The following is a 15,631-nucleotide window of genomic DNA, read 5'->3' as shown; positions in this document are numbered from 1 at the left end:
GAGGTTAACATATGTAAAATTGAATCTACTTAGCATAACCAAATAATATGCAGCTCTAATATATCAATTATATCAGTCAGGTTTTTATAAGTATTGCAAATGTGGATGATAGCAAAGAGAAAACTTATTCTTCACTTAATTAGGACACATAAATTATATTAGAATAATCCATTAATGAACCTTTCTGAATGGCACATGAAATATAATATTCTATTTTGTTTTAATGAATCAAGAATTCTAATAATTTAGTTTTGTGATGTATCCTTAAATTGTAATTGTGTATTAAGAACCCAATAAAAATTCTTAAAGAAAATATCTGTTAACTTGTTCTAATTTTTAGAAGTTTTTAGGTAGTGTAATTATTTTTGCACTTTATTCAAGGAAATTTAATCAAAACTCTAATAAAAAATTATCTGATATATACTACACAAATCTCTTAGAACAGTAGTTCCCAACCTGGGGTCCATGGACCCTTCAGTTAATGGGAGGGGTCCGTGGCACAAAAAAGGTTGGGAACCTCTGTCTTAGAACAAACATTTGATCATTTCTGGGTCTTCTATGCATCCCTGCTTAGGCATAGAGGCTCCCTACAGAACAACATGAGATGAGTGCAAAACATCTATTGATTTTACTTGCCACGTACATATATATATCCAGAGGCTGTGAATATATGCCATGTGACACTCATGCAGGAGCAGGTTTTTAAAAGCCAGCTGATTTTACTAATTTGAATGGATCAACCTTAATCAAGTGCATCACCATATACCCTTCATCAAGAAGATTACCTTTAACACTTTTACTTAGACCTCACTCAAATCCATTCCACATCCACAGCTAATTGAAATCCATTCTCCACTTTCTGTACACCCACTAATCTCTGGATCTAACTCTCATGTTACTATTCTCCAAACTTTAAGTCCTGATCTTCCTGTTTTCACTGCCCAGAGGAACCAGGGCATTCCCAATTACAACCACTCCCCTGCGAGCTGTGGCCAAAATATTCCTAATAGAAAGCAGTTCCACAGGCATGTTTTTATTCTTATGATGGGGTGGGGTGAAGGGACGGAGAGGCTGACGGTGGACAAATGTGTAACATTTGTTGGGTCTCCTAGATCAGTGTACTTTTTGACACATGGATCAAATATGGCCCTTTGTAATTTCTCCTTTTAAGTTATCTGCAGCAATGTGTTAGATCACCACTATGATTGCTATTTAACTAGTGGTTGAGAGATAAGAGATTATGGCCACTCTTGGTTTGTCCTTAACTGTGCTAACTTTCCTGCAATGACACAGCTGCAATCACATACTAATTGGCAGAAACATTTGCTCTGGTATGTCACCATGCTGTTCAGTGCACAAAAGGGGCATACTGTCCAAGCATTTGAAAATAACTTACAATTCAGTAAAAAAAGAGCTAATTTATGGTGGTTCATAATGTCAACATAAACCATGTAATGAGTATTTTTTCAGCCATTTGGTATGAAGAACTTTTAGTTAAGGAAATGACAAAAAAAATGCTGCATGTTTCCTCTACAATCATCAAGAGTTCTTTGATATAGTTATTTGCAAATTGCACTAAATTTTCAACAGATTTCCACTAGTATTTACATTATTTTTTTATCTGCAAAAGAATGAATGTTTTTAATTATAGGCTCATTCTGTGGATTCATGTTAAGGTTGGAATGAGCTTGATGAAGTCATTTTGACCAAGTTATTTCCTTGGATCTCATTCATTTCCTGAATGTAGTGTCAATTTGAATCATCTGCTTATAGACCAATTGCAAGCAGAGGTCTTTCCTTTTTATATGGCTATTAAAAAAACAGTTTTTAAAAAAGAATTTATTTAGCCATTCCCTAATATTGATATTCTTAATTGTCTACTCCTTTAGAAGACAATATAAGTTCCCATGCTATCTGCCTCAGATATACTTAGAGAAATGCATTCCTTAATTTCCCCCTTGCTGCAAAGTAGTTCAATCTAAGCTGTCTGCACTCAATCATTCTCGAAAATCTGAGCTTGTATTGTTCAGGTGCTTGTCAGTTCCTTTGGGGAAAATTCTGCACTCGTTAAGCTTGGATGTTAGTACAGGGAGCAGGAACACTTCACAAACATCAGCATCAAGTAATCTTGTGTTTAATTTATTAAACTTAGAAGCAAAAAATTCACTGCCCAGCTTTACTTCACTTCAGTTCCAGGTACCAAAATCCACCAGGGTGTCTATTTTAAATTCTCATCTGCCCCATTTGTGAGATTCTGGATTGTGGCTGTGTTATTATGTCTGTACATAATAAAGTTCTTCAGTTCCCAATGTGCAATGTGAGCAATCCAGCGGAACTGGAAGTGGCATTGGTGAATGGGCCACACACACACGCTCTTGGCAGGCTGAAGGTCCTGATTAAAGTGCAGTTGAGCTGAAGCCATTCTGTAAACCTGTAAACAAAATAGTTCTGGCAATTTTACTCAGGAAAGTTGGTCTTTATTAAAGAACAAACATAACATGGTGTCAGAAGCCGGCGTGAGGCCAGAATAAATTAATGTCACAAGCAACTAGGAAAGAGATGCTAGGTTCCAATGGAGAGAAGTTGCTGGCAAAAGAACACGCTGTCTCGAAGTTCACCAAGAAATTGAGGTGAGAGAAGCCCAAAAAATTCTATTATGATAACCTATGCAGTTTACCGGCTATCTAAGTGATAATTGGAAATGCTTCAAACAGTGATTCGATTTATATTTAGTGGCGAGTAGAGCTGGAGTTACGGAGGGAAATTTGAGAATGTCTGTCTTTCTACACGTAATTGGCGAAGGTGCTTTGGACATCTACAGCAGCTTTCAAAATGATGAGATTGACTTTAAATTGGACACTCTTCTGACAAAATTTGAGGAGTATTTTGTCCCAGGTAAAAATAAGTCATGTTTAAAAGGTACTACTTATTTCCCTGTGACCAGAAACAAGGTGTTCAATTTGACCAATGCTTAGCTGAACTTTTCACACAGAATAATCCTTGTGAGCTTGGAGATCTGAGTGACTCACTAGTTAAAGATAGAATAGTCTGTGGAATCCCTGATAATGGGCTCAGAAAAAGCCTGTTCTGTAAACAAGAGTTAATGCTAGAAAGTCTGTGACTATGTGTAGGCCATCAGAGAGTACATGAGCACAAGCTAAAGAGCTACACGGACCAGAAACAACAGTGCTGTGCATGCTGTGAAAGTGGGGGCAGAGCACAAGACACTTCACATATAAACCACAAACCAAAGAGATAGGCTCAAACAGTAAATGCAACAAATGCGGAGGTAGGCACATACTGAAGAAGTGTCCTACTCACGGAAAGTCCTGCAATTAGTGAGGTAAGAGGAATCACTTCACAAAGTGCAGCAATGCTCCAAGAGAAAGGTGCGCATGGTTGCTGAGGAAATGGAGGAAGTCTTTGGTATATTCTCTACAGACTGCTGGCGCTGATAAAACAGAATGAATTCCTCCAGTGACTATGAATAGACAGTAATTCCATTCAAGCTTGACACAGGAGCCCAGGTGAATCTATTATCCATGGATGATTACAAGACTCTCAAAGTAAAGAGCAAGATTTACTCAGTGAAGTTAAAAGTGACAGGCTATCCTGGAAAGAATGTTCCAGTAAAAGGGGACTGTAGTGACCTTCAAGCACAAAGGACAGCAATTGATTTCTGAAAAGTAAATACAGCCAATATTAGGTCTGACTGCATGCGAAAGGCTCAATCTGGTGGAAGGAGATTTTGTAGTGGCTTCACAGACCAAAGGTGACCAGGCAACACTCAATAAGGAGTATGAAGGTGTCTTTGAAGGAGGACTCGGAAGCTTAGCTGATGTATCTCAAGAAACTCGTAACAGCATCCATGAGAGATTCTTATGCAAAAGAAGCACAAGAACCCCACCTTCCATACTCATCTGTACCAGCCACACCAGTATGACAGTCAGGATGCCAGTGCTAGGCAGAGTGATCATGATGAGGAAATAGCCAGTATTGCTTACACATCATGCAGCTTTGCTTCAAAATCTGTCTCTCATCGACTTCCAGTTAAAGACTGGAAATCAAGAATATCTCCACGATCCTCTCCAAAGTTGAAGAGGAAAAATAAAAAGCAAGATAGAGAGACCACACTGACTCAAATGACAGAACAACAGCAACAGCTTAACATAAACCCATAGGAGGAGCTGCTATCTATGATTCACAGCCAACAGAAGGAGCTCTGTCAATTGAGATGGAATCAGTTGGAACTTCTGCAAAGACTCACTGATCACATGGATATAGTCCAGGGCTCCAGTATGAGGCATGTGGAGTGAATTGTGGTCACACAATAAGAAAAAGAACAGAGGCGAACAAATAGGATCTTGGCAGAAGGAGGTGAAAAAAAGGAGCACGTAGATTTCAGAGTTCTCAAAAGGCAAATAGCACTCCAAAAGGAATCATTAAGACACCACAGAGACAGATTGAGAGTAGTTGAGTGGATAAGAGACTATTTGCTTATTGCAGTTGGTTAATGTAAATATCTTTGTTAGAAAGTATTATTGTGTATTGCAGGGTTATGTACATAATAAAGAACTTCAGTTCCCAGTATGTGATTTGGGTGATTCAGCCAGAACTGGAAATGACATTGGTGAACATCACACACTCTCTCTCTCTCTCTCTCTCTCTCTCTCTCTCTCTCTCTCTCTCTCTCTCTCTCTCTCTCTCTCTCTCTCTCTCTCTCTCTCTCTCTCGGTGGACTGAAGGTCTCAAGCACAATGTGGTCGAGCTGAATCCACTGTTTAAAACTGTAAATGAAATAGTTCTAGTGTTTTTACTCACTCAAGTTTGTCTTTGTTAAAGATCAAACATAACAGTGGCCCAAAAAGCTTAAATTCATCTATTTCAGAAAACTTAACCATCCACTGGTAGAGAGTCTCATCTCTTTTAGCAGACATCTTTTCACTATTTTTAATGTATACAGACCTTTCACAAAGCGTTACACACTATGTAAAAATTCTGTGCAAAATAATGTCTGACTATCAATAAAGATAGAATAAACTCCAAAGAGATGCTTTCACTTTTCCTTTGTCATGCTAACTCTATGACTAGATTAACCAATCTCATCCCTATATATTCATATTTCTGAGAGTTTGCACAGGATCCGAAGTCACTGATGTATTACAACAGAGAATACTGAGCAGCAAATTATTCATGAAAAAGTAATGGCATAGAAATTATAGCAGTCCTTAATGCATTCATTATCTGCTAATTCTGAAAGCAGCCTCCACTAATTTTGTTGTGGCATTTCTGCTGCTTATTTGTGTGCTGTCTCAGGTATTATAGAATCAACATTAAACTTCCTATTTCATATGTGACAGAAGGCAGAAAGGAAACTATGCCATCCAGGACTGAGAGCAGATTGGATGTTGGAGGGAAAGGGCTGGTAGTCAGCAGCCTTATTGAGGCTGGTGGATGCAAATTGGAGAGGTGGGGGCAGGGTGCACGTTTCTAAATTTCCATTCAATGTAGTGAATGGAAAATCAGAATCTGGGGGATTTACTTCGTCTTGGTGATTCAGTGACTTTTAGGGAAGGGTCTGGAGAGGTGAGGGTCATCGAAGAAGAGTGGTGATCGAGACCATTGGATATGAGAATGCTGGGAGTTTTTGTGGTTTCTTACTTACTTACTGCCTGTCATGCCACTGACACTCAGAGCAGCAATGAAGTTCCTGCATCTCTGTCTGTCCTTATCAGGGGTGTTCAGGGCTTCCTTCATTGTGCAGTAGCTTCCTCTCAGTTTTCACTACAGTCAGCCATGCAACTCCCAAGTGGAGATTCAGGATTACCGTCACACCCGGATGCAGAAGGGATCTTCATTGCTGTTTGCATAACAGTTTTGTTTAACCAGTCAGGCTTGTTAGCCCTGAGATAAATCCTCGAACCTGGAGGACTGGTGGACCTCTTTTTGTCTGACCTCTACCCTTTGATCTGTCTGGCATGGGTGACTTTACCAAAAGCTAAAGCACAAGGCCCTGACTCCAGCCAGCATTGTTCTTCGGGTCATTGTGGTACGCAAACCTCCCAATCATAAGAAACTTGTGGATCTCTTGCAGATTTTGTGGGTTTTGGCCCAACATAAATGTTGGATTCCATCAGATTATAGAACATAGAACAGTACAGCACAGTGCAGTGCCATAGTATTGTGGCAACCTTTTAGTCTATTCCAAGTTCAATCTAGCTCTCCCCTCTGACATAGCCCACAACTTTTCTTTCATCTATGTGCCTATCTAAGTGTCTCATAAATGTCCCTGAAGTATCTGCCTCCATTACCACACCTGGCATCACATTCCATTTATCCAGCACACTTTCTATTAAAAAATCTACCTCTGACATCATCTCCTATACTTTTTTGTCAATCACCTTATGCAGCTTTGTATTAGCCATTTCCTCCCTAAGAAAACGTCTCTGGCTGTCCACTTTATCTACCTTTTGTGGCCACTTTACTAGGTACATCTGTACACCTGCTCATTAATGGAAATATTTAATAGAAAATCATGTGGCAGCAGCTCAATGCATTAAAGCATGTAGACATAATCAAGGGGCTCAGTTGTTTAGGTCAAACATCAGAGTGTGGAAGAAATGTGATCTAAGTGATCTAAGATCATGGAATGATGGTTGGTGCCAGGTGGGTTGGTTTGAGTATCTCAGAATAATGCAAGAAAAACATCCAGTGAGTGGCAGATCTGTGGGTGAAAGTGCCTTGTTAACAAAAGAGTTCAGAGGAGAATGGCTGGGCAAGCTCAAGCTGCTAGGAAGTTGACAGTAACTCAAGTAATCTAGTGTTACAACAGCGGAGTGAGCATCTCTGAACGTACAACACACTGAAGCTTGAAGTAGATGGGCTACAGCAGCAGAATATCATGAACATACACTCAGTTGCCTCTTCCTTAGGTACAGAAGGTTCCTAACAAAGTAGCCATTGAGTATATGCTTCTAAGCATTTTATACACCTCTGTCACTTCAAGGAGATAAGCTTTAGCGCGCTTAAACTGTCCTCATAAGACATGCTCTCTAGTCCAAGCATCAGCCTAGTAAATTTCCTCTGCGCCTTTTCTAAAGCTTCTACACCCTTCCTATAATGAGGGGTCCAGAACTGAATATAATACTCTAAGTGTGGAAGTGGGGAATATTTTCTTCCCTAGGGATAAAGTGGTACAAGTAAATGCTCTGTTTGTATAACGTGGCATTGAATAGTTGTTACTGCTTTCAAGCTCTGAGGATTAGATTTGAGGCTTACAACAATAAGGTCAGGGGAGAGGCAGAGGATATGAAATTCAGGATCAAGTCTTGACTGTTAGAAACTGTTGATGGTGATTGATGAGTGTGCAGTGCGTTAAGCACCGCATGAGGCAAGTACCGGGTATGATGTATCACTTGAAGATTATTCATTGATCTTAACTGTGGAGGTGACATTTCTGTGGCATTGCATTTAAACTCTCTGGGCCTGACTGCATGTTTTCAATCCCAGAACTGCTTCCCCCAGCTCCCCCAGTACCTATACAACACATTTTTGAATTGTTTTTATTTTCATCCCTTCAGGTGAAGGAAATCCGTCCTCTTTTGCAGCTCTTTATTGAAGTTTCTAGTGCAGCTTCGGAAAATTATGAGGCTATGTCTCCCAGAATGGGCCACATTGTCCATGGCCTCTTTAGAACATCTTCCATCACCCACTGCAAATTTTTCTTTAAGATTGATTGTGACCTTTAACTACAGAAAACCTGCTTGAATTGGTGCTCAAGAGATTGGCCTGTAATGATGTGTTGTGCACTGACTGGGTTCTAAAATCAATACAATAAAAATGAATTTTGTGTGCTGTTCATGCCGTGTTAATTTTGTGTGCTGCTTGCACAGATTAAACAAATATTGTAAACCTCAGGAACATTTTCTGGTTTCATTCAATTTAGCCTGATTAGTTTTTAGCACTAAGTTTGAGATCCATCATGCCATGGACCTTATTTTCTTGGGGCAGACTCTACAGTGGATAATGACTACCTTCTCTAGGTGGGCATGAAATTATAAAGCAACAAGAAGATGTGATCTGAGTCACAAATGAAATGCATAAATTCTTTTCTAGTTAAAACAATAATCATTTGGAAGTGCATTCCCATGGGCTACTTTTTCATTCATTGGATTTTCAATGGGTTCTAGACATTTTTTTAAAATAAATATATTTGTAAGTGTTTTTGAAAGCTTACTTTGAACTGCTAAATTCACACCTCAATTTTAATTCTGGAATAAATACTTAGGTCTCTGCAATAACCGCAATTTAAAAACCTGTAACATTATTCGAGTCTGCTTTCCTAAAATGCAGCATTTTAACCTAAGAAAGAGGAAAAAGTCTGTTCTGTAATAATATTGAAAGTCTTATCATTTTTTCGCAGTAATTAACAATTGGTGTATTTTTAAAATTTTGTGTTCAGTTGACAGGATATAGTTTTAAATATCATCCTGCTAATATAATGATTTGAAGAAACTCATTAGTGTGCAAAATAATTTAAAAATGACAATGTAAAATTGTACATTAGGGGAATGATTTAGTTTTGGAGGCTTATGACCTGAGCAAGAAAGTTCATTTAAATATGGATAAGTTATTTATTTTCTGACAGCATAATGTTCTTCTAATGCTGGATTCTTATTACTCAGCTCTTTAGAGTTACAGCTGATCCAGCATTTGCGTATTATAACAACATTAACCTCTTAACACTACATGACAAGCTTTGATTGTGAGCATAGATCTATTTATCTTATCAACTGTGTATTAATCCAAAGGATTTCAACCAGATTATTAGCACAGGAGCAGTTTTGGACAAATCTTCAACAGAATTATTTTCACATCTTGTGAAGACATAAGTTTTTTCATAGGTTCTTAGAGAGAAACATTACCCAAACAAGCCCTTCAGTGCACCAAGCTCACACTACCATCCATTTACATAGACTCATTTTCTTTATTCTCCCCATATTCTCAGCAACTCCTGCTTGACTCTATTACTTACATACTCATATTTTATAGTGGCCATTTAACCCACCACTCTGAAGATCTTGGTGTGGGAAGAAACAGGAGCATCCGAAGGAAACCCAGTCAGAGGGAGAACATGGAAATCTCCAAGCAGGTATTGAATCTTATCACCTGGAGTAGTGAGGCAGCAACTCTACTAGCTGCACCACTGTGTCCTTGTTTTAAAAAAAAGTTATTTTCCCTCCTATTTCAAAATGTGATTGAAACATAGTAGTTTAGTGCTGAACCACAACATACACTATTGCTAAATTCAATGCTTTGCAATGAACACAGCCAAATAATACTTTGATACTTTGTGGAATTGAAAAACAATCCATGCTAATATGGGTCCAGAGGTTTGCATTCAGAGATGTCAGGGTCAATTTTAAATGGAAATTGGTATCAGGTGGGTAGACGGGCTGAGGTGAATACTCAGTACAATAACCCTTGACCTTGCAGCATTTTTTTTGTGTGACTTTAGTCAAGTGAATTTAACATCTTTGTTAGCTGCAATTAACAATCTGCTGCCAGCCTAAAATTAGCCAAGAGAGTGGAATGAAATTCTAGTCTTGCTTCAGTAAGACAACCTCAATGGTGGACAAGAGCTTCAAGAAAGACCTTGTGATTGGAAGGGTTGGGGAGAGGGATAATGGTTGAGGAACGTTGAGAGTATACATCAATTTTCTCATGGATCACCAATAAAAGGTAGAGCTGAATCTTTAAGAAATAATTGTGCATTGATTATATACTTATTGAATGATTCCACTAACTTTAAACATATTTTTGCTACTTACCCAAAAGGACATATTAGATTAAAAGGGGACAGCTTTAATGGTCTGGTCTATCAACAAGTCCATCTGCTGGCCAATTTTAATTGACCACCTATTTGGGCTTCTGGTAGGTCAGTAGGGTTATTGACCCTTTCATGGTAACATTTAATCACATAGTTGTGCATGCATGGAAATAACTTGTCAATTAATGCAAACAAAATTGGTTCTTGCTGGAAGACATTGAAGTTGAGAGTTAATGATAGTCTGAATTTTCCTTTATTTTCATATTGTGGAGAATTACGTATCTTTTTAGTTGCACATCTATTAACTTTCCACTGCAACATATCTGTTTTCATGTGTTTTCATATGTTAAAACTTGGGATTATATTATTGTATACTGTATTTGTGCACAAGTTGCATTATGCTGAGCTAATAGTCAAAAATGAAGTTGGTTTACTTTGATTTGAACAGTTTTGTTAAATATGAACCACTATCAACAAAACATGTTTTAAAAAAAACACATTGATAAGAAGGGACCATGGACTTCCCATGGACTGTTCCACCCCCAAATTCTGTACAGGCATTCCACTGTGTCTACCTTTAATCCAACACCTTCGGACCGCTAATCTCTCTTTGTGTGCACCTTTTTTGCCTCTCAACTCTGAAGATGAAAAGAGAGAGAAAGAAACAGAGAGAGGGAGAGAGAGAGAGAGAGCGAGAGCAAGAGAGAGAGAGGTGAGAGAGAGTCATCTCATTTACATTATATCAGCATGACAATAATTTCCCTTTGTATACATTCTGTGAACAAATAGATGTTTCTTTTAATCATACGTTCTAGCCGCTCAGTGTGCATTGTAGGTCATTTTCCCATTAAATCTTTGTTGAGGTTCAGTCATTTTGTCCTTCAGTGGGAAATTCTGCACCACAGAAGGCATGGGTCCACAAAATTGAAAATCATATAGTTGCCTTAACCGTAAAGCAACATTAATTCAATCTATCTTAGCAAGCATTACTTAACAAGTACATTCTTACCCTTGGCATGGGAGATGGAAACAATTGGGGCACCATGGTAGTGTAGCAGTTAGTGCGATACTATTACCACTTGGGGTGTTGGAGTTTGGAATTCAATTCTAGTGTCCTCTGTAAGCAAGTTAGTACATTCCTTCCTATGTGCGCATTGATTTCCTCTGGGTGCTCCGATTGCCTCTTACAGTCCAAAGACGTACTGGTTAGCAGGCTAATTGGTCATTGTAAATCGTCCTCTGATTAAACTAGGGTTAATTCAGTCGATGGTGTGACTTGAAATGCCAGAAAGGCCTGTTCTACAGTGCATCACTGAATAAATCACAGGTAATATCTGAAGGGTTTTCGTATATCAATCCATCTAAGCTCTCAGACAAAGAAAGACTGATATTCTCATTGGGTACAAAAAGAATCAGCTTCTCATTCCTTAGAACTTCAATTATAGGAACCGACTCCAATCAGTGATTAAGTCCTCCTGTAATCTGTGAGATTAATTATGTAATGAGTGATAAATAGTGCCAGAGTGTGGAAAGGACAGGTAGCATAGATTGAGAAAGCAGCCTCGGGGATTTCACTACAAATGCTTTATGGCAAATTGGTGTAGGTGACCTTTAAGCAAGCTAATCATTATCTGTAATCATTTGTAAGAGCTTATATGTTTTCCACAGTAACATTTCATTTGATTGAAGATTAGATAGTTCTGAAAATATTCACACAGGATTTTCATTTGCATATTACTCGACATTGTGAAGTAAATTTGAAGATGGTTCAATCTCAAGAACATCTTAGTTGGCTCAGTCCCAAGAACAGGATTCATTTGGTTTCCATTTTAATGTAACTATCTGTAATGATAAAAGTCCTTGTTATAAATAAAGTTACATGCAAATCAGTTATTTTATGCACAAAAATCTTCAGCAAAATATGCACTAGAAAAGTGCTCATTCAGAAAAAAGAACTGTATGGAGTTGCTTTCTGCTGATAGATCAATGTTGATAAGAAATAAATTTTACCCATTGTTTTCTTGAATTTAAGGGATAAGGAAGAAAAAGGCTGGAAGAAGGTTAAAATGTTAGACTGTCCCACATCAAGATTATCATCTCTGAGTCCAACGGCAACAACTTGTGTGGATAATGAAGATGAATTGCTCCATGGACTCACAGATCCAAAACAGGGATTTAATCCTGACCCCAGGTCTGTCTGTGTGGAGTTTGCACATTCTCCTTGTGGCCACGTGTATTTCCTCCACTTTCCTCAGATAGTTGATGGGTTAGTGGCTACTTTAAAATGAATCTTACTATAAGTATACATGGTAAGGGAAATTGAGATTAAGTCAGAGAGAAAATGAAGGGAGTGGGATTGTTGGCACTTTTCTGCTAGGAACTGGCATGGACCTAATGGGCTGAATAGCCTCCTTCCTTGATGTGCTAAGTAAATGTACCTGGTGATTTTTAAAAATTTCTGTAATACATCACAAGATCCAATGAATTAATAAGTCAGAAACTTCACAAAAGTCTCAGCTATCACTTCAGTTCAGCCTAACTGTCCATTATTCTAGGATCAAAATCCCATGACTTTCTTACTTCAATAGTATCAAGATCCTAAACCCTTCTTTCTCAGCTCTTCTGCTTTCTTTTTCCACAATATGCATATGGATAGCTTTGTTGTTAGGACTGAAATCATCATTTGGCCACCTCTGCTGTTCTCCTCCCTTTGCTGACCAAGCCAAACTCATCGCCAGGTATGTACCAAACTGCTCCTATACGCCTAACTACTCCTAATTCCATTTCTTTCTTCACTCTTTTTTCCCCTCTCCCCTCATGCCAGCTTAACAAACTCCACAAAGTACATCATGTTAGTGACAAAATCATCTATTGGCCAGAGGACAGTTAATACAGCTGGATCTTCCAGATCTACTGAACTGAAGTGACAGCTGAGACTTTTGTGAAGTTTCTAAAGTAGGAATTGAGCTCTTCATGGCTCATCTGAAAATGCAGCTGACAGAGCTAAAACTATCTCTCAGCTAGATGATTCCCGAAAGTTGCACTATGCCAGGAAATGGGTTAGCGTTCATGTGTATGTTGATGACACTCAACACTACCACTCCATCACCCCATAGACCTCTGTGTTCACCCTGTAATGTCAGACAAAAGATCAAAATCTGATGTGTGATGTTCTGCAATGATCATAAATTACACTTTGAGAAGATAAAAGCAATCTTTCTTTATCAGGAGATGCAACAAAAACAAAATGTTGGAGGAACTCAACAGGTCAGGCAGCAACTATAGAAACCTTTCCTTACTGCTGTGGCACTGTTTCAGTTTCAGGTGAATCTAATCGCTCACTATTTCAGCATCATATTCAAACCTGAATGATGTTTGCATCTTACATTCCTGTTTCCATAAATATTTCTTCCTCCATTATGTTTTCCACCCTGCTACTGCTGCAGCCCACCCATTGAAGAAACACTCATCTGTGGAAGTGACACAGCAAGACACAGCTATTCAAAATTTCACCTGAGGAGCATCTACTGTGTTCCCCCATCGAGAATGCTGCTATCAAAATTTCACTCCCTCATTGCAACAGTTCCTACTTCACAAATTAAAGGTATACATGGATTGGCGAGAGTTGAACAAGTAGAACATAGGTTTAATCTATAGAAGTAGTGGTTTCATGGAGACCAGGCAAGGAAATGGAATGGGCAATGAGCTGAGAGGTCACTGAGATGATAAATAGAACAGAAGGGTTTTGGGTGCATGTCCACTGATTTTCAAAGGAAGCAGGGCATGGAGATAGGATGATATTGTAAGATTCAAAATTAAGATGTGCGTTTCTGACAGGTCCGGGTTAAAGTCTAGGGACAACTGTGATTTAATTATGTTGGGGTTAAAGTCTGTAAACAAGTGTGATCTAATTATGAATGCAGAAGCCTTGATAAAATTAACTGTTTGTGGAATCATTGAAGTCCTGAGATATGGACTATTGTTTTACAGAAACGTGTAAAAAAACAACTCCAAATATGGAATGGGATAAGACTATGTACCTCCCGAGTCAGGGAGGAGGGGTGGTAAGGAAGAAGGATAAAACCTGCTGCCCTGTAAGGTTCAGGGTTCCCTTGTCTGAGGGAGCCCAGCTCTGCAGAACTGTTAATAAACTTTGTTTCCTTGAATTTGTCTTGAAGCCATTATTCGGGAACGTGGCTCGTTTCTGACAACTTGGGGCGCTCGTCCGGGATCCACACTCCGGCCGTGAGGGGGGCAAGGAAGGACATCGGAGAAGGTGCACCCTGCCGAGTTCGGCAGTCCCTGATTCCTTGCTCGTCGCCCCACGCGGCTTGAGCGAGTGATATCCGGCGGACTCAAGGAAACAAAGAGGGGTTGTCGAGGCAGTTGAGACAGTGAGCGATCGAGTAATTTCTGTGCACAGGACCCAGGTAAGAGATCCTGCAGTGACGTGGTACACGAGAATTGTGGAACTACAGGGTTACCCTGCAGGTGAATGAATCCTGCAGAGACGTAGTGCACGAGAATTGTGGAACCACGGGGTAGCCTGCGTGTGGATTCCTGGGCGATCGCGGAAATATAGGTTCCGGAATTGGACAGGAGTGATCGAGCTAGGTGGGTCACATTCAAATTAAATTCCTGCAGTGACGTGGTGCGCAAGGAGTGCGGAATCACGGGGTAGCCTGCGGGTGGATAGGAACCGGGCAAGTCCTCGAGATGGGAAATAAGGGGTCTAAGAGAGAAAAGGGTAAAGGAAATCCAGGCGCCAATGATGAAAAATACCCCGGGGTACCCCCTGATAGTCCGTTGGGACGGATGTTAGAAAATTGGGATTATGGGAGGCGAAAAGGGAAGTCAAAGAAAAAAAATGATACAGTACTGTGAATTGTGGTCCCGCCAACTGATCCAAGGGTCGGCTGTGTGGTGGCCTAAGTTCGGGTCTAGCGAGGATTGGGTACAACAAGCCCTTAATCTGTACGTGAATTCAAAACCTAACGTCAAACCCGAAGAAAGTGATTATGCTCTATGCTGGTTACCAACGACAAATAGTTATAAATTGAAAACGATAAATGAAGGGGGACAGAAAAAGAATACATGGGAGGTGCTCGAGCACCTGCCGCCCCCATATGTGCCCCCTACCGCTCCGCAAATCGATGACCTTGAGGAAAAGGAAAGAAAACCAAGAGATGAAGAAAGAGGGCGAAGAAACAAAAATGTGTCCCCTCCGAGAAGTCCCAATGGGAGGGGCAGAAGGGGGAACAGGTTACGTAAATGTTCCCCTGACGAGCACAGAGGTTTGGACCTTTAAGAAAGAGATGAAAAATCTGTTAGAAGATCCTTTGGGCCTTGCGGAACAATTGGACCAATTCCTGGGACCAAATACCTACACCTGGGATGAAATGTACTCAATAATGGGGACCCTATTCTCCGCACAAGAAAGGCAAATGATAAGACAAGCTGCAATAGCAGTCTGGGAAAGGGAGAAGCCCCAGGATGGACCAGGTGAACAAAAATTCCCATTAGTAGACCCACGATGGGATAAGCAATCGGAGGACGGAAGGAGGAATATGTGATATGTACGCGAATACATGATAAAAGGGATACAACTTCACTAAGGCCTTTGGAAGTCACCAGAACCCCGATGAAACCCCATCAGATTTCCTGGATAGGATTCGGAAAAATATGCAACAATACACAGGAGTAGACCCAGAGACAGAGGTGGGACAACAACTAATTCAAGTAGAGCTTGTGTCCAAAGCCTGGCCGGACATTAGGAAAAAGCTGGAGAAAATGGAAGATTGG

The sequence above is a fragment of the Hemitrygon akajei genome, chromosome 3, assembly GCF_048418815.1.
Source record: "Hemitrygon akajei chromosome 3, sHemAka1.3, whole genome shotgun sequence".
Classification (NCBI taxonomy): domain Eukaryota; kingdom Metazoa; phylum Chordata; class Chondrichthyes; order Myliobatiformes; family Dasyatidae; genus Hemitrygon; species Hemitrygon akajei.
The sequence above is the reverse complement of the archived record's forward strand: the minus strand, read 5'-3'. Positions refer to the sequence as shown.